This window comes from Vidua chalybeata, chromosome 12 (genome assembly GCF_026979565.1).
Source record: "Vidua chalybeata isolate OUT-0048 chromosome 12, bVidCha1 merged haplotype, whole genome shotgun sequence".
NCBI lineage: Eukaryota > Metazoa > Chordata > Aves > Passeriformes > Viduidae > Vidua > Vidua chalybeata.
Window position 1 is genome coordinate 18,436,565 of NC_071541.1, and position 26,653 is coordinate 18,463,217.

The 26,653-nt window shown below is 46.5% G+C and overlaps 1 protein-coding gene across 1 annotated transcript in view; it reads left to right on the forward strand.

Annotated features, from left to right (window-relative positions):
* The first annotated feature begins 620 nt into the window (after positions 1-620).
* Positions 621-26,653, forward strand: part of SLC6A1 (solute carrier family 6 member 1) — a 61,054-nt gene continuing 35,021 nt past the window's right edge. The window contains exon 1 of the mRNA XM_053953866.1: positions 621-710. The gene's annotated coding sequence lies outside the window, so the exon portion shown is untranslated. The remainder of the gene's footprint in view (positions 711-26,653) is intronic.

Below are 26,653 nucleotides of genomic sequence, written 5' to 3' on the forward strand. Positions count from 1 at the left end.
CCATTCCGGCCACGTTTTTGAGGAGGCTTGGGAACACATCTGTGTCTCCACAGGTTCAAAACACAGTTCTAGGCATTCCTGTTCGAAATAAATTCCACACTCGTGACCCAGACCCGGTCAGAGAGCTCTCAGCTCCCCAGACTTGCCATTCTCAACTTCTCTGGTCAACTTTGGCTCACCAGGGCCAGGGGGGGAACCAGCTGAGGGCACCAGATCCCTGCATTGGGTCTGCCCAGAGGAGGATGAGGGAACAGGGGTGAGCTGGTCACAGGTGTCACCTGGCCCTGCGACACGGGGCTCAGCCTGCCACCAGCCCTGAGGGGACCCGCCGGCCCTGAAAGGATCCATTAGCGCTGAGGGGGATCTGCTGGCCCCAAGGGCATCCATCAGCCCCAAGGAGCATCTGCCGCTCCCGAGGGGACCCGCTAGCCCGGAGGGGTGTCTGCCAGCCCCGAGGGGACCCGCCGGTGGCGAGGGGCGGTCCGGGGGCGGGCGGGGGCGGTGCGGGCCCGGCCCCCAGCCCGAGCGGGCGCTGCCTGTGCGGGGAGGGCGCGGCGGAGCGGCGGGCGCCGAGCTTTAAATGAACATTAATATCGCTCGGGGAGGGCAGCGCCGGTGGCTCGGGACGGGCGGCGGCGGCGGCAGCGGCACCTCCAGCTCCTCTTCCTCCTCCTCCTCCTCCTCCTGCTCCTCCTCGGCCGCGGGGGCAGGTAGGTGTGCGCCTGTGACCGCGGGGTCCAGCCCGACCCCGAGCCCCGCGGGGGAAACGCGCGGTGCCCGCTCCCCGCGCGTCCGGGATGCCGCGGGATGCAGGGATGCAGAGATGCCGCGGGATGCAGAGATGCCGCGGGATGCAGGGATGCCGCGGGATGCAGGGATGGCGCGGGATGCTGCCGGGGCGCAGAGGGGGACGCGGCAGCCCCCGGGGGATGGAGGCTGAGCCGGCGGCGGAGGGCGGCGGAGCCCCGCGGGGAGCGGAGCGGAGCGCGGAGCGGCCGGAGCGGCGGCGGCGATGGCCGGGAGCGGCCGCCTGTTGCCGGCTGTGGGAGCTCGGGGAGGCGCCGAGCCGGCGCTCGGGGGCTCGGGCAGCCGTGCCGGGCTCTGCGGAGCCTCCGCCGGTCCCTGCGCGCTCCGTGCGGGCGGCAGAGCCGGCGGTGCGGGGTCCCGGCTCCGCGGGCGCTCCCGGCAGCGCGGGGCTCTCGGCGCCGTGGAAAGCTGGACCGGCCTCGCTCCGATAATAAAAGTTCTTTGCAGAAGGCGGAGTGGTTTATTTTCTTTCGTTTGCTCGTCAAACGCGTCCCGATGCTCCGCTCGCCCGTGGCGGAGCGCGGCTGCGGAAACACGAAGTGTCAGCCCAGTGCTCCGTTTCTGGCTTGTTGGTAATGGATTTAAAGCTTTAGTTATAATTTCAGTGCATCTCAGAGCTTCGCTCGGTTGCTTTAGAACTCGTTTAAAACTGTATTTTCAACGGAGACGAATGAACTTTAAAGAAAATCAGGTCAGCCATAGATTCCGGGCATCAAACCCTTTCAGGTCCCAGAAATAGCCACAGAAGAAGCGTGACCAATTCTTTTTTCATCCACAAAGCTTTTTCTTTTTTATTTTGGCTGGAATTTCTGACGGATACCGGAGCTCATCAACTGGATCTTTTCAGCTTACTTTAATGAAATAAGCATGCTTTCTAAGCTTGCATTTTGACTCAATTATATTAGTCTCCCTTGACTATACGAGGTTTGAGTTTCTGATAGAGCTTGTAGTTCTTAAAATAACAAAGTCTGTTTAGCAGAAGGTTTTTCTTTGTGCACTTTTAGGGTTTAGATTTATGGGAAGGTGAGGAAGAAGATGACTGAGAGGGAACATGGATATGAGCTGTTATGGGGTAAAGAATACGCTTGGATATAAATGGTTCATAGAGGACGTTTTATTTCAAGTATTCTGCACTTGAAACAAGGCTCTTCGTAAGTTTTTGCATCTCTTATAAGGTCTCGAAACCAGGATTGACAAATATTTATCTTGCAGTAAGTGGGTCAGATGATAACATCTTCCACTGGATCTCTTACTTCTGTATTGGACAGCTTTGGTTGCTAAGTAGCTCTGAATTGCTAATCCCAAAGACAATGATGTCATAATGACATCATCACATCCTTTCACCTGATTGATTCTCAGAAGAGAACAGTAATGAGATTTGATATACATGTCCCATCTCTTTAATATTCTTCCTCTGCTTCAGGGGATTTCCTGACCTGCCTGGCAAATTCCAATGAATCACACTGAGCTCTAGTAAAAAGACGTTTCTTTTGGAGACGAGGTGGAACATTAAAGGGACAGTGGCTGCTCCTGGTCCTTTCAAAAGCTGAGGAACTTGGCAGCTTGTGTTTCAAATGTGGAGTTCTGGATATGGAGAGCAGTGATTTAAAACTCGGACTTACTAAATTTGCGTGCAGGTGTGAAAGTGGCTCGGGTTTCAAAGAGGATCAAGTCACTTGATGTGTGTGAGTCGGAGTGCTGGAGGTGCTGCAGGGGCACAGAGAAAACAGGAGCTGCTTCAGCTGCCAAAATAAATTGCAATTCTAATGGTAAATGCATGAAATCTGTCAGGAATTGCCATGTTAAGAATGGTACTGAACGGTTCTGAAGACAGCTCAGAATTTATTTCTCTTTCTAATTAGGCAGCATAATTGGTAAGTTTGAAGGATTTTAACAGCAACACTGCCATCACAGGGAACTCCTTGGAAGAGAGTTTTAAATCTTTACAGTGTATGGAATGTGTACAGAATTGATGGGTTCGGTTTCTTCTGAGGTTAAAGGCACAAATGGTGTCATTTGCTGATGATCAGCAGGACTGCTGGTTTTTACAGTTGGTTTTCATTGTGTGTGTCCAGGTGAGCATGGTCTGCGTGAATTTTAGGTGTTTTCCTCCTCAATAGCTTTGTGATCATGAATTTCTCCACAGACAGCAAGTTTGAAAGATTCCAGACAGGGCAGTGTATATTTTAGGTGTGCAAACCTTCCTGCTTCACTTGTGGAAAAGGGAGAAAGGAAGCAATTTCCATTTGTTTTGTGGAACGTGTGGTTCTGTTTGGTAAAGTGAAAAGCTGAGCCTGTCTCAGAACATTCAGAGGCTGCACAGCCCAGTCTCACTTGATTGATGAATATCATGGGTTGCTAAATCATATTTGAGAAGTAAACAATGATTTGTTGGCGTGGATGATTTGGTGTTAATGTATTTACTGAAGGCACTGATTGCTGGTTTTATTCCTGCTCCAGAACTGCAGTGTTGATGGCACTGTTAAGTCTAACAAGAGTAGTAATTGAACATGAGGAGTGGGAACTGAGTGGGAAGGAGGTGGGAGAAGATGTTTTTGGCTGTGTGTTTGAATCTATTCACCCTGTAAGTGCAATCCAAGCTCCAGATGCAAAAGGGAAATTTCTAAATAATCTGCAAGAGTTCTGCACTCCTCGTACTACGCGCAGTGACAAATTTCCACAAGCTTTAGATTCTTTCTGGGATGACTCAACTACGAACAAGTGATTTGGAAAAAAAATATTATCTCTGAAGAGAATCCTTGGTGACAATTTCTTTTCAAGTTATCTTAGGATTTTCTACTTACCATGATCTTTTCTAACTCATGCCTGGCTTGAACGTTGGAGATGAGAAATGAGTTTGGACTTGGGGATAAATCTGTGCCTTCCAAGTGCACGTTGGAGGGTCAGCTGTGACATTTGCATGGCTGTGCTTTGGATGTGGTGCCACATGTGGTTACATAAAGCAGAGCACCTCAGAGCCTCCCCAGAGCTGGCAGGGCAGGGGTGATGCTGCAGCATCCCTGAGCTCTCTGAGCAGGTGACAGAGGGGACAGGGCCATGCTCAGCAGGACAGAGCTCACACACACACGCACACGGGCTCAGCTCGTGCAGAGCCGCAGCCAAGCTCGGACCGGGCAGCTGAGTCTCTGCTTGTGCCAATAACAATGAGAAATTCAACCTTTATCTTTTTAAACCACAATCAATCTGCTTCAGAACCTGACTGAGATGTTTTGTCCCCCTGCTTCCAGCCCTGTGCCTGTCAGGGTGAGGAAAGCCAGTGTTTCACCCCCAACTTCTGCTCCCGTCCTCAGCTCTGCGTGAGGATAGAGCAAGACACCAACTGGATTATTGGATTTACTTTTCTGCTTTCAAATGTAGATCTTTAAGGGGAAAATAGTATCTATAACAGCTTCACAGGCCACCTCTGTGAGCCTTTTATAAGGGCAAGACTGGCAGCTGGATATTTGAAATGTGGAGTGTGATAAGTGAATTCATCTACAGCTGGACCTTCTTTATTGATGGAGAAAAATCTGACACAACATGGACAGGATTTGTCCCTTGTAAACTAGGAAGGAAAATAATTAACAGTCCCAGGGATCTGCAGCAATCCCAATGATCTGCAGCAATCTCATCCCAATAATCTGCAGCAATCCTATCCCAGTGATCTGCAGCAATCCCAATAATCTGCAGCAATCCCAATGATCTGCAGCAATCCCAATGACATAAAACACCCCCTGAAATGAATAAAATCACCCCAGATATTGTAGCTAACATTATCCAGTAGCTATGAAAATTCTATTTAAGACTTAAATTAAGCAAATAGAGGTATTAATTTTTTTCCAAAATTTCTTTTCCACCCAAAGTCGGTTCTGAAAGGACTCATTGTCCAAAAATAGAAATTATTTAAAAATTATTCCAACAGTGAATTGTTAAGATGAAAAATTTTGATTTTATTCCAGTTTTGATCCTTATCTATAAGTTATATTTCAGAAGGAAAGTGATGTTGAGAGCAAACTCCGTGCTGATTTTAGTCTGAAGTTCTTAGAATAACCTTTGTGTAAATGGAATCTTTTCTGTGCAAAACAACAATTATCTGAATGTTTCACTAGAATGATGTTGCAATGAAAAACATACAGTGAAAAATCAGTACTTTTTATACCAGTTGTATTCAGGAGTTTATCAAGAGATGCCTACACAGCTGAGGTTTATTCTGTAGCATTACAAAATTGTGTAACAGCACTAAAATCTAGGATGGAAGAAAAAGCCATGTTAGCGGCGCATAAATATATCACAATTTTTATTTTTAATAGATGCTTTCATTTACCAATCAATGTATTCCCTTTAATGCAAACTACAAATTCTTGAGGAAATGATCCCTGTCTGATCCTGAACTCCTCTTGTGCAAGGAATTATGACTCTTTTCCCCCTGTCTTTCTGAAGTAAAGCAGACAAAACTCAAACTGCAAACTCTTTTCCCAGAGAGGTTTGCTCACCACATCACATCACATCACAGCAGTGGGTGAAAAGTTTATGGAAACACTTCTCTGAAATAGGAGTTCTACGCTGCTCTGGAAGGCAAAGGGTACCACCAATAATCCAATTAGTTACTCTGAGTTCTGTGATAAAGCTCAGGTTATCACTTTGCTGTTGGTTGCTTTGGTCTGGGATGTTTTTCCTGGCTGGAAAGCAGTGGAGACTCCTCTGGAAACTCATTTTTTTCCTGGGTGAGTGGACACTCATCTAACAACAGCCACGGCGCCCAAAGAGAAAATCCTCTCTTCTGCCAAGGTGATATTGCTGCTTAACACCTCCCTTAATTCCAGCCCCTCTGGCTCCCCAGGCCTGCTTGCCCAGAGGAGCTGGGATGAAAGGAGGCAGCTGGTTAAAAACAAGGATCCCAGGAATTATGCACGGCCTCCAGTCATGGCCACAACAAGGGGGGCACTGTTTGGTGCTCTTCTCCTCCTCGGCTGTTTTGAAAGGCCAACGAAAGCCTAAGGAGACACTCAGGCAGTCACAGCAGCACAAATCCCCATTATTGCACTGCTGCTGCCCAGCCTTGGTGCTGGAAATTTTGCATTCTGCATCTTTGTTGCCTTCTCTAAATGATACAAATAGCAGGAAGGGATGGATAGAACGACACAGATGCTTTAATTATGATTTGATTACAGAGCAACCAGAGGAGTCTATTCTGAGGAATATGCAATTAGAGAAAATTCTGAGGACTATCTAACCTTCCGAAATTAAAATTAACTGGGATTATTTGAACGGGGTTTGAACATCTCTGAAAAAAGATATCATTCCTCAAGGATCCTGCTGCTCTTGTCTGCTGGATCCTCTCTGGCTTAGCAGATGGGCTTCAGGGTAACACAATGTCATCTTCCTCAGCTGCATGTGCTGCTTCCTTCACCTCCCAATCCCATTTTATTCCCATTTTAGCATCCTTTGCTAGTCACCTGCAGGAGGGTGACACAGAGCCTGGAAGGAAACAGCCACCCCTGGGTTGGAGCACACAAAAAGGGAGAGCAGTTTAAGCATTCCTGGGTCGTCAGCAGAGTTTCTCCATCCCATGAGCAGGAAAAATGGAGCCGTGCACGCTTGTGATGCACGTTCCAAAGGGAAAGTGTGGATGGAAAATTCCATGCCTTTTCCTATGGCAAACTATTTAATGGAAGGAAGCTATATGATTAAATATGTTAAGCTTCTCTGTGGGCTTAAATGGTACAAAGGGGCTGAATTTAATTCCATTGATTTCGCTGGTTGTCGAACACGAGCAGAATTCCAAATCTGTCCCTGGGGCAGCGTGCCTCCAGCTCCAGTGTGAAAGCACTGAAATCTCGTGGAAGCTCCATCCTGGATGGGGATGATGGCTTTCTCTGCTGTCCTGAGCTGGGCTCAGCCAGCTGCAGGGGGCAGGGAAGGCAGTGGGTCAGCCTGGCTGCAGGGCTGGGCTGGGGGCACCAGCAGGGCACGAGGCTCTGGGGCTGTGCCCTGCACCCAGCCACGACCCCTGGCAGCAGCTGCAAACCTCTCATGTTGCTCTTGCTTCCCCGCAGTGCTTGACACATTCACGAGCCAGTGGTAAAAGGGCTTTTTTTGGGTCCTCTTTTCTGTAGATGTTTCCAGTGTTTATTGCTTCTGCTTGAAAACTGTGTGCAGAGCATGATGTCAGCTCTCCAGCCTGGGAGAGCAGGGCCTGCCAGGACCCCTCCTGCACTCTGCTCGGGCTGGAATGTTTGTTCTGGGGCTGGGGAGGAAAGGAGAGTGGCTCCCACCTCAGCCAGCCCTGCTCCTGCACTGTTTGAATCCATGAGAAACCAGGAAATGAGGCTTTGGTGCTGCCTGGATGCTCTGGGGAGGGATGGGGGTGGTGAGAGGGGCACAGCTGCTCCCCTCCATCTCCCTGCTCCCCTGGGGATGGCTGACCTTGGTTTTGACCTTGCTCACCTCCAGAAGACCCCAGAGCTGCCCTGACAGGGAATGTGGCTGTCAGAGATGCTGCTCAGGACACAGAGAATCCCTGCTCTTCCCAACAGGTGCTGAGAACATTTAAGCTCAGCTTAATTCAGCAGCCTGTCAGCCTCCTTTGTCACTTGTAAGAACATTTTCTGGCATGGTGCCTTATTTATTTATTTCAACATCTCTTTTTAGGAGCCTTCAAACCCTCCAACTTCAAAGCATTTGTGTGTGTTCCTACTGACCTATGTGTATTTCCCAGGGATAAACCCCAGGCAGGCAACTTAGGGATGATTTTTCAAGGGTCTCTTTAATAAATGAGGTTATTTATTTTCTGCCTGAAATTCCCTGGTTGGTGACTAAGAGAAACTTTGTATTAAGCTGTGCAGAGCATAATGAGGTTGCTGTAATGCTTTGATGTGGAAATGCTTAAATGCCCAAGAAAAAAAAAATAAAAAAAGGAATGGTGTTATTGATAGAGCTTGCCTAAGGTATCTAGGGACAGTTTATATCAAGCAAATATAGATTATACTATAAAGATTATAGATTTTGATAATAGCCCTTTAAAACTTTAATAGCAGACATCATAAAAAGGTCAAAATCAAATTATTTTCCTGGACCACGCTGCTGGTGCTTACAAGCTGAGCCCTTTTTCAAAATAAAGACCTGTGTGATATCAATTATAGAGGCACTAATGTTACAATAGATGTGCGGGGAGATTTGATTTCCTAACACCTCTTCCAAAGCTGTTCCTGGTGAACAACCTGCCTGGGCAGGCTGTACAATTAGTGGAAATAAAAGGCTGGAGTGGATTTGCAGCACGTTAGTCTCGCCTAATGAAGGTGGTTACATAAGAGTCCCTTCCCCTCAGCTGCTGGAACTCTATTTCCCATGCCACTTCTTGCTTTCCATGTTGCTGCTAGATTAGAAAAACCAGACTTTGCTGCATTTTCTTCTTTTCTTCTTGTGTCTGTTCTTGAGGCTGATTAGCACAAAGTGGCTCTGAGCCGTGGCTTGGGCACCAGAGATTCTGAGAGCCTCCAACCGCCCAAATAATGGAGCAGGATGAAGGATGCTGGTTGCCATGGGAACGGTGCATGTGCCACACAAGATAATGTAACTGCTGCGGTGCAGGGATCTGTGCTGAATATTGATTTGAGCCTTCCTGCATTCCTTGGAAGCGCTGGGCTTTGTGCCGGGTGTTCCACCTGGCAAGGCAGAGCAGCTCATCAGCTGGGCTGAGGCCAGGGAGAATTTCCTCCTCTGAACAGAGCTGGCTTTTCCATGGGATGGGAGAAGAAAGAGCAGGAATTCCTGGGGACAATTATCAGGGTCACAGCCTTTCCTTGTGGAGCTCACAGAGTCCTGGGTGTTAATGAAGAGTTGGAAGTGAGGTGCTCCAGGGGAGTGCCCTGAGTTAAAGTGACAAGAAAATGCCCCAGGAAGCTGAACTTTCACCTGTGTAATGTTCCTTGTGGTGGTTCTCACCTGGACACCTGCACAGTGTCACAGTTCCCCTCTGTATCCCTTCATTGCTCCTCTTGGTAACACTGAAAAGTTCATTCTTGTCCCAGCTTGTCAAGGATGAGTCCAATTAGTGGCAGAGCTGTGCAAAATAGTGGGATTAAGAAACATCAACTCATTGGCAGCCAAACATTACTATTATGGCAGTATTGGCCATTTCCCCAAGCTGGGGGAAGGCAAAACATGAAGGTTTTCATTTGGGGCAAGGTAAAACATGAAGGTTTTAACTTGGGGGAAAGTAAAGCATGAAGGTTTTCATTTGAGGCAAGGTAAAACATGAAGGTTTTAACTTGGGGGAAAGTAGAGCATGAGGGTTTTAACTTGGAGGAATTCTCTGTGAGCAGGATCATACTTGGTCCTGTTTTTTAGGTGAGGTTGGGATTCTTGTATAAAAATGAACGAAGCAGGACTGGTTCTGCTGTAGTTTTGCAGCCTGAAGTGCTGGCTCCTGGAATGACAAAGAAACTCTAATTATTGCTCCTCTAGCCCAGATCCTCAGTAACAAAAGCCAGCAAAACTTCCTCAGTGCTTTTCCTGCTTGGCCAGAGGCAGCTGGGGCCACTGTTGCTCGGGAGGATTGTGCAGATGAGGTAATGCAAATTAAATTCCTGTCCTTCTCGTGTTTGCCCCCTCCGGGAAGGGTGATGCCACAACCTCTTGCTTACCTTCAGCAGGACTGCTGGCAATTGGCCACCTGTTAGAGAAAATGTTGTGTAATTATTGACCTCAGCAGGTTTTGGAAAATGAGCTGAATTCTTTCATACCTGCCTTGTGCTGTTTGGACCTCCTGGTGTTGTCTGGATCAGCCTTACAAGTACTGGACCTTTAGGAAATGTGAATTTCTGTGGCAGCTCTAATAAGATGCTTATCTTGAGGCAGAGATGGTGAACTTTAAAAACATCTGAGGTGTTATTTGTCAGAAATGTGTCTGGGAGGACAGATTTAGAAATTCTAGGCTGTTGTGTCCTCTGGGCACGGTTTGCAGGTTTGTGTGACTTTGTTCTCCAGCACAGGTCGTGTCCGATGTGGTGCTCAGAGAGCCATTCAGTTTATTCTCTCCTGCTGGTTTTGGGTTTAAATCCTGCCACCAGATCCCAGCAGAGCTCCCAGTTTTATTGCCAATTCCAAAACCTGATTGTACAGGATCGGCTCCTCTGGATTTCTGGGGGTTTTGTGCAGCCAGGACAAACTGAGATATCATTTAAGATATCGTATGATAATCAGGACACCTGCTCTGTAAGGTATAGAAAGTTATATTTTAGAGCACCTAAACACACTACTGGACTTTGGCATGTTTAATGAAAGCCATTAGGGTTTTTTGGGGGGGTCGTTGGGATTTTTGGGTTTTTTTTGGTAATTCTTTAATGTTTTCTGAGTTTATGTAATGATTTTTGCAGGTGAAAATCTCAGTCTTTTTTAGAAACAAAATCTATTTTGGATTTAGGGAGTGAACTAATTAATGAACTTGGACATTAGGCATGGGCTTCGGTTTATCAGTAAGACTTCTGCCTGAGTGAAACCTGGCTGGTGGTGGAGCAGTGCCTCCCGTGCCCTGTGATCCATCCCTCCACGTGCAGCTGCTGTGCACAGCGGGGTTGGAAGTTCTGCCAGCTGGCAGGGACCAGCTGGCCAGGTTTGCCTGTAAATGTACAAATCCACACCCCACCATCACTTGTGTGTGTGTGAAAATGTGTGTGCTCCACGTTCCCCCCTTCTCCTGTGTCAGGGAGGCTCCTGCCCTCCCCCGGCAGTGTTTGAGATGATTTCTGGGGTTATGAAGTTCTTCAGTTCAGGTCCAAGTGAACAGACTGAATGTCAGCTGGAGCTTTTGCTCTGGCCTGTGCTGTGCACCCAGCTGGGAGTGGTTTGTCACCATAACGAGGTGACAATGTCGTTCTGAGCCAACCTGCAGCAGTGGCACAGCCATTGACTGCCCCTCGTTTGTTCTTGGGCTGTCTGGGCTAGTCCTGGGCAAGCAGCATCTTAAAGAAAGCTCAGCTTTAAGTATGGGGGCAAGCAGAAATGTCTATAACCACACACAGCAGCCCGGCTGTGTGCCTGTGGGGTTTTGTAGGGTTTTATGAGGTTTTATGGTGTTTTATGATGTTTTATGGGTTTTTATGGTGTTGACGTCTGTCAGCCTATTGCTCTGCAGCCAGGAATTTCCCGTACCAAAATGGTGCTAAATTTGATAAAACCAGGGGCTGTGTTCACACTGTGATATCTTCTCACCTGCTGTTTTTCTGAAAAAGTAGACTTTGAGGGGATAAATCCCAAAGCCACATGAAAGGCAGGGAAGCTGGTGCTGCTGTTCCATGGAAAACCATCCAAATGCTCCCCTTCCACCTGGCCCCTCAGGTGACCTCTCCTGGCTGAACTCCTCTGACCCTGAGAGCCACTGCTGATTGCTGGGGTGTGGTGCACAGCATTCTGTAATTCCTCCCTGTTCACTGCACTAAAACTGGGATTATAAAGTAAATTAGCTCCCTGTGGCCGGCCGAGTTTTAGAAGAGCAGGTGTGAGAAAAAATGTGGCTGCTGCCCCCTCCCCAGACCCACAAAAGCTCTGCTTGCTGGCTTGAACACAAAATTGTCCCAGTGACCAGGCTGGGGTGTTGAGAGGGGAATAAGAAGGAATATTTCTGGAGAAAACAGCAGGGAAGGGAGCCAAGTGTGTGCCTTGGAAAGGGCTTGAACAAACCAACAGGAGTCTGCCCTGGTTGTGAATCTGGCCCTGGCATCCTGGTCCCTCCCCTGAGGAGCACAGGGAGGGTTTTGCTGGATCCCAAACAGCAAAGGGGGCTGGCTGTGGTTTATCACTCAGAATTCCCTTCTGAAGTGCTCACAGCAGCCTTCCAGAGGAGGCAGCTTTGCATGGACACGTGGTAGGATTCCACCTTCATGGCTGGCTGGAAGAGGGGAGGGATGGCTGTGCTTCCCAAACGCAGGCTTCCCACAATCTTCTTCTGTGGGGAAGATTGCTCTCCCACATTTGCATTCAGCCACTCCGAGGACATCAATTTCCCCTGAGCAGGAGGATGATTTTGCTTTTACACAACAAGACTTTCCAAGGAGGCACTGGAGTGACAAAAGCTGTTGCCAGGGGTCTCCAAGGCACTTGACAGGTTTATAGAGTGATGATAAACTGCTGGGGTAGCCCCAGTGGAAATTGGGTTTGATGGAAATAATAAAGAAGTGGAGGTGCTCAAGGACATGGTTCGAAAGCAATTTGGAAAGGCCGTGGAACATTTGGATTTGTCTCAGTGTGATTCCTGCCACAGAAGGGAGCTGAGCTGTGACTGGTGGGATTTATTACAGCTTTATACCTTTTCAAATTGAAAATTGAGCTTCAGCACGAGAGCCTGCTCCTGTCTTTATGCAGATTACATAAAAATAAATGGGTAGCTGATGGAGGTAATATCTTGGGGACAGGGAAGGTTCAAATGAAAATTCTCCAAGAATTCTTTTCTTTTACAGGAGCCTGTATATCTTAGCCAAAGTGGTTTAGTAATGGACAAATATGCACCTGGAAAATGCTTAGATGGACCTTTAAATATATCCCAAAATTTCCTAGACAATTTTTTTAAAGTCTATTAAAAAAAAAAACAACCACACAGACTATTATGTTCAGCTCACATCTGTGCCAGCACTGACAGTGGTAGAAAGGCAACCCCATTTAATTTCTTTTGTTCTTTATATAAGAACTTGCTGCCTTGTCTTCTGAGCAACACAAAAGCTGTTTTATTTCAAGGAACACACACTTGCTGAGCAAACCCCTCAAGAGATTGTTTTTCCTGTCATGACACCACTACATTTTCATTTGGCCACTATTTTTGAAGCTGTAGAAAACCTCAACAGAATTGCATTGCAAGGACAGAGCTGCTTATGTTGGGATTGCTTCAAGAGGTTAAAAAAAGGATTGCTGAGAGGTGCCTGAGGCATGACAGGTAAATACCTGAGTACCTGGTGCTTAAAATCCAGCTGTGTTGTGGCCACGGGTGAATTATTTTCACTTATAGATGTGCTGATGTTAGAGGTGAGATGGAGGGGCAGGGCAATAATCTGCCTTTTTACAGATGTTGTTTGAAATTCCTTGTTGTATTCTGACTCCCTCCAAAGCTCGTGTAGCTTAATTTTAGCCACAACCTATTGTGAGGATTAATTGAGTTCATGTCAAAAATTAGCTGCTTTCTCCATCCATGCAGTCAATCTAAAAAGCACACTGGTGATGATAAACAGATAGCAAAGCAAGCAGAGTAAAAGTGGGCAGGTTTCTGGGCAGGTTTCTGGGCAGGTGTCTCCCTGGGGGTGGCCAAGGTGTGCAGACTGAGGGAAGATTGCTGTAAGTGCCCAGAGATGTGTCAGTGGCACTTCCCTTGGGGACAGGAACGCAGGGAAATAATTAACTCTGCAAAGGAATGGCCACAGTGAGGGAGCTCAGAATTATCCTCTGTGGAAGCAGATGGGAACCATCAAGGCCACCCTCCCTGCCTGCCTTGGCTGCTCACAGGAGGCTCTTGGCAGCAGCAGTGCAGAAATATTTGCTGCTTGCTCCTGAAGGAACAGTTGCTCCCTCTTGCACCCTTTGGGATGAAAGAATGGCCAAGGAGCCAAAGCCTGGGCATTTTTTTTGCCCTCATACACCATTTTTTTCCACTTGGTCTGCTAATTTTTGGTTACAAGAAGTTCTTCTTCGCTTAATCTACCTCTCCCCAGCAGGTGCAGGGTTTGGGAGCTGGGTCCAAGAGGAGAGTTTGCAGCTGAAGAGTTTGAACAGCAACAGGGAGAACAACCTCAGCTCGCAACACCTCAGTCTGCTCAATGCTTGCTTCTGGATTAGGAGCATAAACAAACAAAAAAAGAATTCTGCAGAATGATTTAACCATCTGAAAAACCCCAAACAAACCCCTAAGAATTGTTGTTTAAGAAGCAGCTCTGGGACACGAGAGATTACTCTGCTCAGCACTGGCACGTGTGGCAGCCTGCCTCGTGTGTGAAAGCAAAAGAAATGTCTGTCTGCAGCTCCTTTTGTTCATCAGGCCTGGATTCATGCTTTCCTGCAGGGAAGGGCTGCTGGGAGGAGATTTCCATGGGTGCCATCCATTCTGCTGGGCATGTGTTATCCGTGATTTTCTGGGATGGCTTCTGTGGGAAGCCAGTCTGTGGATTTGCCACATCCCCTCGTCTTTTCTGCTGGCTTGGGCTGGTTAAGATCACACTGCTTTGTCTGTTTATTATTTGTTAAAGGCCTTTGCTGTGTTTGTGTATGAATTGATGGCAAGGGGTTGTTCTAAGCTCTATTCTGGGCTGGGATGTTTGTTGCACAGCAGTTTTTTCTCCATGGTACTCCTGCCTTCAAGATGGAGGCTTTGCACACAGCTGCTGGAAATGAGAGGAAGCTCTTGGGGTGGAATTTGGGCAGCTGGAAGAGAGAAATGGGGTCTTTGCAGAAAGTCATAGCTCCACTGGCTTGGATACTCTTCCAGCAGTGGACAATGCAGTTCTGTGCTTTTAGATGGTGATGGGGAGCATAAAATGTGCACGGGGTGGCAGCTGGGTGACTGGTGACTTTTTGTGTGGGAGGGTCCCTATTTTCCCCAGGAAAGCTGAATTGGTTATTGTTCTCTCTGGAGGATGGGAATCACAAAAGAATGCTGCTTCCATTTATTCTCCTTACAGTTTTAATTCAGTTCCAGCTACTTAATGTCACCGTTGCTTCCACAAAACGTTTCCAGTTCTGGAACAGCAAATTAAAGTAACCTCCACCCAATTTAAACCAAGGCTTTGCATTTTGTTTGTAAAATGGTGGCATCTTCCTTAAAACAGAGTGAAACCCCATCACTGGAATCACTCTGAAATACACTGAATGAATTGTGTGAGGGTGTCTGAAGTGCCTTGCAGATAAATGTCTTGCAGATAAATGTTTATAGGAGCTGTGCTTAGCAGGAGCAGCAGTTCTCTGTGCCATGTAGCAGTCAGGATTCACAGCTTTCCTGCGAGATCTAATATTCCAGCAATAAAGAGTTCCTTTGTTTACAGGAGTGGAGGGGGGAAAGGCACCCTCCAGGCTGTTGTTTCTAGCTCCTGACATGTGATAGAACACGAGCGTGCCTTGGCTTGTGGGATCTCAGATTGGCACCTTCACAGGGAGGGGGGATCTTCAAGGGGAGCTGGGAGCTGACACTTTGTCATCTCGCCGTGATGAGCCCTACAAAGAGCTGCTGAAAGCACTGGAGGATGTGGTGCAGAATAAAAATGGAATGCTGGGAGAGTCAGACACGGGTTTGTACTCAGGAGCTGAGTTACGAGAGGTGTGCAGCGCTGTCTTGTGGGGAACACTCGCAGGTAATGGGAATTTCTTGGCTCTGGTCCCATGGGTCTTAAAAATGGTGTTGCCATTTGTGGAAATGATTGGCAGCTGTAACCCCTCTCCTGCCCCCATCCACATCTTTCCCTCCATAGTCTGAGCCGGCCATTAGACCAAAACATAATTAAACCTGGTATTTCCGACCCAAACTAGGCCTTAATCAGTCAGCATAGTTTTTTGGATAAAAAACCAAAATAGGTTTTTTAATTTTTCTGAGGAGTCTAAGGAAGACAGACACCTCAATCCCACTGAAATGCATGTGTGTATTTCTGAAACATTCAGCCACACTATTTAATATAAACTAACGGTGGTCTTTGATCAACGCATTCTGAAATACATATAAATATTTGCCATGTGATACTCCCATTGCCCATACCATGTTTTAAAACAATAATGCTCCCACAGTTGTTTTATTCTCTCTATTTAATTTTACCTCTTGATACTCACAAGTGCTTCCACAGCTCAAGAGAACCCAGCTTTCCTCAGCTTCCTCCTTGTCTCTCATTGAGGTAGGCAGTGACGTGCTGTGAATTTTGCACAAGCTTTCTTATCCTGAACAAACCTGAAGAAACAGAACGCTATAAAATATGCAAATAGCATTGGCCCTGCTGAAGTGTGACAAGGTTTTGCCCTCTTAAGCAATGTGGCAACTCTGCCCTGAGTGTCATTATCCCTTCAGGATTATTGGGAGAGTTTGATACTTGTGTTGGTAACCAAACAGAAAGGCCCTGTGGTTTGAAGATGGGAATGATGGGAGTGCAAAATTGGAGGTATCTGAGTGCAGCCTCTGCTGGTGGGAGGCACTTCAGTCAATGTTTACACCAGGAAGAAACAGTATTTGGAGCCAATTTGCTCTATAAATAAATAAACAAATAAGTAAAGGTAGGAGGATTTATTCTGCCTTCCCTGATGGAAAGCTTCATCCCCAGCAGCTGCCTCCATGAGCCTGGCTTCCCTCAGGATCTCTGGGCCACCTTTAGAGGTGATGGGCATCTCCAAAATTCATGGTGCACCTCACAGAAAATTTGGGAAGAGCCTCTGGAGGTCATGAGGCTCATACAGGAGCGCTGTGGGTTTGGCTGTTCATCTGCATTTGACTGGCTTACAGACAAAAGGCATAAATCAATAACTTATGCACATCTCTCTCTGTTTCCTCCAAGCACACAAATGTTTGTAGCTACAGGGCGATGAAGATTTCTCTCCTTGCTGTAATAACGTTATACCATGGTGCGCTGTTCGTTTGTTTAGGTTAAAATCCGCTCCTTTTAGTGAAATTCCACTTTCCTTCAAAGTAACACGGGCTCCCAGTGGAGGCTGAGGATATTCACAGCTTTCCAGAGCCATGGCCCCCGTTTGCACAATCCCTGCAGTCTGGCAGGATATTTGGAATAGGTCCATTGCTGCTTTAGACTGGCTTAGAGCTCAGTCACAGGGGAGAACTCTTCCCTCAATCTGTGCCGTGCAGATAAGAACTGAGATTTTTCTGTGGAGAAATCTGACTTGTTTTGCTATTTTATTGCACTCAGAGGGTATGGAATTAACTACAATGTGCATTATTCTTGAGGAGTCCCCATTGCCTGGTTAATACCTGGAAGATGAAGCTCCAGAGGAGCTGGGATGTGTTGCTCCAACTCAATATTGTGCAATACAGAAAGATTTCTGTTCTTCTGGAGAGCCAAGGAATTGCTTATTGTCTAATAGGCAGAAACAGATTTGTATTTTGATTTCTTTGGGCAAAATGCATTTTGGAAAGGAGGTGATTAGTAAAGAATAAAGAAATGTGGAATAATATAAAAGATAGTGTTATTATTTCAATCCAGGTTTTGTTGTGTTGGGCTCTGGCAAAAAATAAAAGAACTTTGTGCCTTGGTATGAACAGGTGCAGCAATTGCTTTTGAGATGAGTCCAAGCAAGTAACATTAAGTCCTCATTTTACACCTCAGTGGGTGCTGTGCAAAGAGCAGAACTTCCCAGCAGCAGAAGCAGATATAATTCCATTGATAGCTTTGGCGCTGGGCCCGCTCACTTAAAGCAGCGGAGTGGGATCTGCTCACGCCTCAGCAAACAAAACCCATCCTATTCCATAGGTCAGGACTTGTTTTGGGACAGTCCTCAGCCTTTTGAATGCTTCCCTTTCCAAGGTTAATGCTGCATTCCCAGAAAGAGTTTCTGTTCCGCCAGCCCCCGCTCCTGGGGCTGGAGGAGCCGTGCGGCCTCCCCTCGGCCGGGACCTTTGAGGGCCCCGACAATGGGAGCAGGATTTGGCTTCCAATCCTTCGGAACTTCCCTCCCGAGGGGAGAGGGAAGGGCTCCCAGCACGGAGGGGTGAATGCACTCCTGGGACGGAGCCTGAGGAACACTTTCAGCTCCTTTAGAAAGGCGGCAGCTCTGTGAGACCACAGTGTTCCCAGCGTGAAATCCAGGGACAAAGGGGGCAGGGAACCTTCCAGAGCCCAGTGCTGCTGTGGGGAAACAGCTCTGCTGCTGCTCGGGAGGTGGACGAGCCCCTGGGAACTGTCTTTAATTGGTGAATAGAAAAATAATTCGGGAAAGGAGTCAGTGCAGGGCTCTGCAGACTCATTGATGGGGCAGAGGTGGTTTGGTCTCTTGTGAATGAGGAGCTGCCTTGGGATTCTCTGTGGCAGGTAAGGAATGTATATAATATATAGGACAAAGATAATATTCTGCCTGCTCCCTACTTCTCTCCTTCCTTCTCTTCCCAACCATGAGCCGGGGATAGTGGAGGGAGTAGAAGGGAATTTATTCCCTATTCCTGTAGCTCTGCTCCAGGAGCTCTGCATGAGCAGGGCAGTGCTGCTCAGTGCTCTTGCATTAGGCTCAGCATTTCTTTCAGAAATGTTGGTACTCAATATTATCTTTTTAGTTTTTATTTCAAAAATTCATTGAAGTAAGATCGCATTTTGAGTATTTCTCTCAGTGCTCCCAGTCACTGGACCCAGAAAAGTTCAGTGCTCACTGGGGTTCTCCCAGTTGCTGTGAAACCTCAAACAAGTTGGGAACATCTCAGTTTTTTATGTTCTGCTTTTTTTTTAATGGAAGCCTTTGTAGTGAGGCAAATAAAAAGACATTTCCAATAGTGGAACCATCTCCTCCCTGGCAGGTTTCTCATGGAAGCATTGCTCAAAGTTTTCCTCCTGCTATTCAGCTGTGTTAAACTTCTGGGGCGTTACCTTAATTTCAAGCATCAATCTCACCAGTTTAAAGCAAAACTTACCCATTTAAGTATAAAGAAAAAAAAAAAAAGCCACAGAGCTACATTTAAAGAGGGAAAGCACGTAATTCTCATCAAGTGTTGATTAAAATCTTGAATAAAATACATTTTTCCTGTGCCATCACTGCTGTAGAATGTTAATAAAAAGAAAAGTAAAGCTCAGCTGTGTTCTCCAGGAGCTCAAGGAGGCAGCAGTTATGTGCTCCCCATTAGGAAGGTGACATTCCCAGATAGATGGCCTAGAAAATTGTTTCCAGAGAGTAAGAAAAATTAGTTCAGGAGGGTTACTGAGCATCCAGCTCTCTGCTTTGCAACAAATTACTGGGTACCTGGCAGCACGTGGCACTGTGACAAGTGTGCAGCCTGGGGGGTGGTGACAGAAGAGGAGATGCTCCAAACACCTCTTCTCTTTCACATTCTGGCTGAGCTTGCAGAGCAGGGCTACAAAATTCCCGTGTTTGGGGCTTTTTGTGGACCTTGATAAGCTGAGCAAAGATACCCCATTGGTGTACAATTAATATGTAACAATAAATGGTGCCTCATAATAATGCTGGGCTTGAGTTTCTGGGTTTTTAGGCGATAGCATGTTGTGCTCATTTTCAAATTGTATTAATTAAATGGACCCTAAGACATAGGATAGAAAGATATTTGCCATTTGTGGGGATTTCTGTAGCAGTTTTCATTTGTGGAGGCATTTTTTTCTTACCTAGAAGGAGCTGTTTTGCAATTGGCTTTTTACAAATCAAAATTTTTTGGCTTACTTTTGCTCCGAATACAACAATGCACCTTATAAAACCAGTGCAAGGGAAATAAACCTGAATTCATTATTCCAAAACACATTTTGCTGCCCTTCAGACCCGTTTGTCAGTATTTGGCACTGTCACCCATGTGGCTGTGGGACTCTCCCTTCAGCCAAGGCTTGGAAAGTTTTAAATGGGAAGTAACTGAACACTCCCAAGCTGCTGCTGCAGGGAGTGAGGGAAATGAGGATTCGTGTGCCATTTGTATTCCCCCCTGGGCTTCTGACCAGCATTTCAAACACAAAGTGAGGAAGAGATTTCCTCCTGTGATTCCTGTTGAGCCCAGCTATTGTGAAGGGATTGTGGGAGCTGAAAAAGAGCACAAAAAAATACCTGTAAGGAAAGATCCATGAGAAAAATAAGGCTTATAATTCTGGTGCTCATTATGGAGTTTGTTCTTTGATTTAACATCTTCCTGGAACCTGGGACTGACTCCCAGTCACTTCTGGGGTGGAATTCATCAGCTGTTTGTTAGGAAAGAGCTACCACAGGTCCACAGAATGCAATTACAAAGCTGACACTTTGCCAGGACTGTGGATTTACTTTTCAGAAAGTGCCAAGGCATCTTTCACAGTCACAGATCATGACTCTCACCTTTTGGATGGGACACGAGGCCGGTTTTATTGAGAAAATATGGCTGCAGAAATAATTTGCCCGGTGTATAAATAGCATCTGCATGTGGTTGTGTTCCTCAGGAGAAGAAGGGGAGCCAGCTGAGCTGCCAAGCAGCAGAGATAAATTGTGTCTTGAAAAGAAAAGTATTGGTTGCAGGAGGACAGAGGTAATTGGGACCATATGTTGTTCCAAGCTTTTCCTCAACTGAGCAGTCATGTATTACAGTGCAAACAGCTGAAACTGCTCCACACTCAGCTCTGAGTTGTTTTGTGTGTTCAGGGATGGCCTTGAGTCCTTTGGGGCTGTGCAAATCCAAAAATCCTGGCTGTTCTCTCAGCAGGAGCCAGTGGCTAAACTGCAGAAACGAGAGCCAGAGGTGAACTGGGCTGGTGGAGCAGCAGGGGGCAAACAGTGCCCTGAGTATTGGCATCAGACAGCTGGGTGAGATTTGGGAGTGATGGAACAAAGGAGTGGGAAAAACACTGCTCCAAGATCTCTGGAAAGGGAATAGGGTGGGATGGGACTAGAGGCAGAAATGAGGAATGCCAGAGGTGGCACAGGAGTGTGAGGTGCATATGAGGGACTGCTCAACGGTGTGAGAACACATTTGTTCCAGAAAGCTACTGAGAATGATTTTAGCAGGAAGCAGGGAATGTTCAAATATGAGCAAGTATTCAGATTATTCTATGTAAATTTGACCTCTGGCTTTCTGAAGGCCAATAGAGCAGGACTTTGCAAGGCCCAGGAGGCACATTAGCAGTGAGCAGCATCCAAATGACATTTCAGACACTAAATACAGCAACTCCCTCTCCTCCTATATCCCATCTGTCTTTGTTCTGTCTGTCTGGCTAATTTATTGAAGTCTTGTCTTGTGACAGTTTATTTATCCTCATCACAGACTTCTTTCATGTATCTAAGATTTCCAGTTTGGCTGAGGGAAGGAATATTGCTGCAGAGCAATTCTCCATTTGTCTGAGAGATAAACTACCAAAATCTCAATGTGCTCCCCTGGAGCAGTGTGGTAGGACCCCAAATCAGTTCTTGACCCTGTGCTTTGTCATGAAAAGCCACAAATCATCTGTCTTCCTGATTTGAAAATGGAGAGTCTGCTGTGTTGTTAATCCTGCACCTGTCCTGATAAAATGTTGTTCTATGATGGTAATTACACGTGTGGTACAAATTTACTTTTGCTCCCGTTCCTTATTTCTTTGTTGCTCTTGTCCCATCACTGCTTCTTGTACATTTTTCCTGCTTGGCTTCATAAAATGAGATTCTCAAGGGGCTGGAATGGTCCTTCCAGCCTGGAGAGCACAGCCAGGGTGTGAGCTGGCTGGGGAGAAGGAGCTGTTGGTGCTGCATGAACCACTTGGTAAGAACTGCAACAGATGCTGCTCCTCTTTGTCTGGAGATCTTCCCACATCCAGCAAGAAACAGGGGCAAGGCAGCACCTTTTGGGCAGAATAATTATATTCAGGCCTGGAAATTCATAATCCAAGGGATTTCCTCCACCTCAAAACACGAGCTTTCAGTTCAGCATAAAGCCATCCCTGGCTGTGCTATCCCAGCACAGAGAGGGTGTCCCTGGATGTGCCTCTGCCTGCCAGTGTTGCTCCTGCTCCCCTTTTCCCATCACTTCACTTCCCAGCAGCAAGGGAGGTGAAGAATTGCCATCCCAGGAAGGAGCTCACCCTCTCCTCCCGTGCTGTGTTTGAAATGGTGACGTGGAAGCCGGGCAGAAGAGGAGCAGAGTTTGAGCAATGCCAGTTCTGGAGAGTTCCCTCAGCACCGTGGGGTGTTCTGTGATGAGGGCCCCTTCCCTCCCCCAGGCTGCAGGAACGTGACTGCCTGTGGGAGGCTTTTCATGCTGCTCTCCCTGAGCTGCTCTCGTGCTTGCCTTTGCCTTTGCCAGCCTTGTGAGGGGCTCTCTGATCTCTCACACAGCTCGAGTTTGCTGATGGAAACTCTGCCTGGGAGCGTTCAAAGTGTGCCTGGCAGTGGCCTTTGCGTGGTAAATAATGAACATTTCCCAGGATGAAGTTTGGAGAAAGGGGTGGAGATGATTTTTTTCATTGAGAGGAGGAGTGTGTGTGGTTTTTTTTTTATTTTTTTTTTCCCTTCTCTGCTTTTCCAGAGCACTGCGCTGCCTAACTGGAAGATATAATGGCTGCATGAATTGCTATTTAATCAGGGATGCTAATTAAGTCTTAGCTCTTTAATGCTTTCATGGGAGAGCTGTATATGATTTGCAGTGGCTGGAATTGCAGTTTCAGGCAATTAAGCTCCTCTTGGCTTTGTAGAACCTGGAAGTGCAATTTTCTGAGAGAAATTCAGGGCTCAGAGAGATCCTGTCACCTTTAACATTTCCCTTGGACTGAGGGTAGGAGATGTTTGGAAAAGGAAATATTCTAAAGCAGCAAGGCAATGAAACAGTGCAATCATTTTAGATTTTAAGCAGCCTTTTTTTGAGTGTATAATTACAGCAGTACATCCACTTTTATGGCACAGTTAATATAATTGAAGGTTAAATATAAAGCCCGTTTGGAAAAAGAAATTTTGCTTGCTTTTTCACTTGTTTAGTTTCATTGTGAAATCAAAAAAGGTTTTGAGCTGGGGCTATCTGCTGCCTTATCAGGTGGCAGCAAAGAATTCCCAATTCTGGGTCTGAGCAATCCTTTCCAAACAAATTGGTCCCACCAGCAAGTGGATGGAGACATTCACAAAGTGAGATAAAATGTGTGGAGCACTTGTTGGGCTTGTAAAGCACAGTCAAAACCAACCCAGGAGCTAAATTTTCAGCAGAGAGCAAGCAGGTCTGTTTGTCAGTAAGAACTGGCTGGGATTTTTAGGGTTTGAGGGGTTTTAGTCCCCCAAACATTGTATTTTGGTAGCTGAGATCAGTGATACAGTGTGGTGGTCACCTTAATTTTTGATCCTCTGGGAGCTGCTTCAGTAATCATGTCAGAGCTTGGCATCCAAAAAGATGCAATTTCTGCATGGCAAAAAGGACAGAAGGGAGAAGAAAAATAAAGAAAAACATTCATTTTTCTCTTTCTTGATCAGAATACTTCCTGGAAAAGCAGTCTGCCCTTAGGAGAAGGGTAATTCAGAGACATTCAAGATACTTGAGGCCTGAGAAAGAGAGCACGAGATGGACTTTATAGATTAAATCCATAATCACACTCCTGAGATGACAGCGTGGTCATTTTGCCTTTGGCAGAGTCCCCTCTCCTTCCCCCTTTCTGCGGTGACAGCCACTTCCCAGCAGGGCAGCTGGAAGTGGAAAGGTGAGGAACGGGGGCAGTGATGGCCTCAGCAGCAGTGCCACATCTCCCTGAGCAAGGCTTGGTCTCTGCCTGCTCCCCACAGGCTGGGCAGGCTCCTTCCCCTGGCTCAGCGTGTCCCTGCACTGCTCTGGCATTTCCCAGCTGGGAGCCCCATTCCAGCCCGGAATTATTTCACACCACGGCCCCACGATGATGAACTGGCAAATATCAATGGAGGGAACAGATCCCACAGGCTGTGGCCATGCAAACAGGGGTGAAATTTCCTCTTCCAGCAGATCCCACAGGCTGTGGCCACACAAATGGGGCTGAAATTCCCTGTTCCAGCAGATCCCACAGGCTATGGCCACACAAACAGGGCTGAAATTCCCTGTGCAAACTGATCCCACAAGCTGTGGCCATGCAAATGGGGCTGAAATTCCCTGTGCCAGCGTAGCCAAGCAAATCCCCCAGCTCAGCAAGTCAGCTGGGCCACTGGAAATGCTCCAGTGGGTAATTTGATGAGCTTATTCAACAGGGCTGTGTGTGGCAGCTGAGCTGGCGTTTTCTGAGCCTTTTTAACTGCCTGGCTGCTGGAATGCTCTGCTTGGTGCTGATTCTGTGAGACCTGGGATCTTCCCACCAGCACTCTGGGGCTTCTTTGTGAACAATTTCAAGTGGTACCATCCTGCCTTCAGTCTACCCTGAAGTATTTTCAATCAAATACATAAAATAAAATGTAGAAAAGCCGAAATGGTGGTTGGTAATAAATAGAGGCTCTTTTTTCTTTGCATTTGAAACCTGCATTGGAGCTGGGATTAGCCAGGTCCTTCCAGGTTTACTCTCTGCAAAGCTTCTCTATGCACTGGTTTTATTTTTTAGCTTATTTCTAGCCTGCCCCTCTTTTGATCAAACCCCACAGGCAAAGAGGGAAGTTGTTCATGGCATAGGTAGTCAGACTTCAGATGCTAAAATCTCCCCAAGGATCTGGATACCCAATTGCTGCTCATTCCAAAAGGTGGGGATTGGTGAGATGAATCATTGGATACTGCAAATTGCACTCTGATTGTGGGAGGGGAGGACAGGCATTGTGTCAGCTACTCTTTTGAAGTTCATGGTGACCTTTAGAAACTTGAATGTTCCCCTCCACAGGAGCTCTGGGTGGGAAGAGGCTGCCCTTGGAGGAACTGCAGCCACCTGATCCTCCAGAGCCTCTTGGGTGGGGAAAAATTTGTGGAAATGTGGAAAATTTGTGCTCTAGAGTCAGACCTGCTCTTGCTGAGATGGAATTCCTGAAGCTGAAATATGCTCAGGCTGTAAATGCTTCAGTTGCAAGGTGGTTTTGTTTACTCTGAGGATGTATTCCCCACCACAGCTGCTGTTTCAGATACTTTAATGTTGGACCAGGCTCCCATTCCAGCTTAATCAGTTAGATGGTTGTGGCCATTTCACCTTTCTTTGTTTCTGCTGTAAACTAGACAAATGTTCCTCCATTGATTTTTGCCCCCTGAAAGCTGCTCTGTGTAACATCCTGGCAGGAAGGAATTGCTGCTGCTGAGAGAACTCACAGGCATCATGCAAGATCAATGCCTCCCTAATTTGTTCCAGTGTGAAAATACATGTTTTTCTAAGATCTGCTCCATGGATTTACCTGGAAATCCGCTCCTGCTTGGAAAGGTTGTCTGGGCAGTCCTGAGATGCTGATGGAAGGGGAATGCATCGATCCCAAGGAGCCCCTGTGGTGGGATAAAGTGAAATCCATGAAGGGAAAAGCATGGAGTAGAACATGTACTACAGTGTGGCATCAAAGATACAGCTGCTAATCCATCCTAAATATGCCTGCTGATAAATAACATTCCTCATCTATTATCCAAAAGCAGCTGAGATGACACGTTTTCCTGATTGTCCAAAAAAAAACCCACAAAAAACCATTTTCAGACTGTTTTCTCAAATAAATTAATTTATTATTGCATCTGTGATGGCCTGAGGGCTCTATTCTCCGCTGAAGAAACTCTGGCACAATAAACTAATTTGGACTTGCTGAGATTAGGGGTCATTTGCAACACCTGAATGGCAGGAGTGTGGGCTATTTGTACATTCCTTTTTTCCAGTGAGGATCCTCTCTGCCAGCTCAGGGTCACAGGCAGATTTTACAGGTGGTTAAAGGTAGAATTTCCAGATGTGCTTCAGGAAACTGAATTTTTGCTGATTATCAACTACAGATCTGTCCCAAAGCAATGTCAGTAGAAAGAACTGAATGTTGCTGTTGGCTCACATTGGGTTTTTTGTTTATTTTCATACATATGTGCTTTACTCTGAGCTGGACTTTAGAGAGCTTGAGGAATTTTAAAGAGAAACACTGAGAAATGTCATTTCATGGGTGAATCTGAAGCACTGATTGAGAAGTAGGGGGTTTAGCACTCTTCCTGTTGTGCTGCCTTAACCCAAATTCGGTCCAGCTGGAGTTCTTGGAGAAGCCCAGCTGTGGGAGAAGGTTTGATCTGTGGTTTATTACTGCTAATTTCATTAATAATGGACCTGCTGTCCAGGAAGAGACTGAATTCCTGAACCAGAAATATGCTCAGGCTTCAAATGCTTCAGTTGCAAGGTGGTTTTGTTTACCCTGAGATTGCATTCCCCACCAGGGCTGCTGCTTCAGATATTTTAATGTTGGTTTTATACGTGCTCCCAGTCATTAGTTTGCAAATGATGATTGAATTAGCAAATTAGATTCCTTCACCCTTGGCAAGTGCCACAAACCTTGCAATTGGAAGGCTGTGAAAGTCTGAGGGGAAGAAAAAGCAGTTCCCAAAAGAAGGGGAGGGAAAAAAACACCAAACCAAATTATTTGCTGTATCAAATAAGGTTTTATCTGATGTAACTAAATGCATATATGAGTGGGCTTTTTTTCTTTTTTCTATAGAGTCAAATGAGATTAAAGTGGTATCAGAATGAATGTTCAAATCCTCAAGTGTGGATCTGAAAAAATGTTTCCTGATGTGCTCTATCAGGGCAGGCAGATGAAAATAAAGCTGTCAGTCCTGCAGATTGCTGCAGACTCATCCATTTTGAGAGCAAGGCAAGCACTGTGTGCACTCTTACCCGATATGAAAACACATTTTTCCTCCTTGAACTTCTTGCTGATGAACTGTGTACCTTTGGGAAAAAGGCAAGCTTAACCTAATCTCCTCCAGGGGGAAAAAAAATCATAACTCCCATGTGTCATATTTTTGCTCAAGTGGTTTATTATTCAAGCAAATGGTGTGGGGGAAAATAACTCCCTCCTTTGCCTCCTCGAGGAAGGCGTTTGCCTCCTAAGGCTTTATACTGAGAAATACGCCCTAGAGATCAAGGAAAATGCGTTTTGTAGTGGCTGGGGGTAAATAATTCAATTTCTGCCTTTGAATGAGCAGCGGTCCCCTTAGAACAGAGATGATCAGTGGGCTCAAGTGAGGATTTAACACTTTGGACAAGACCTGCCATGTCACCAGCGAGGCTCCCCAGGAACCTCTGCTCTCCTCAGAACATTTGCCTGGCCCTGCTCAGAGCTCACCTGGCACTAACTTACCCACGTGCCCTGTTCTGTCTGGGAC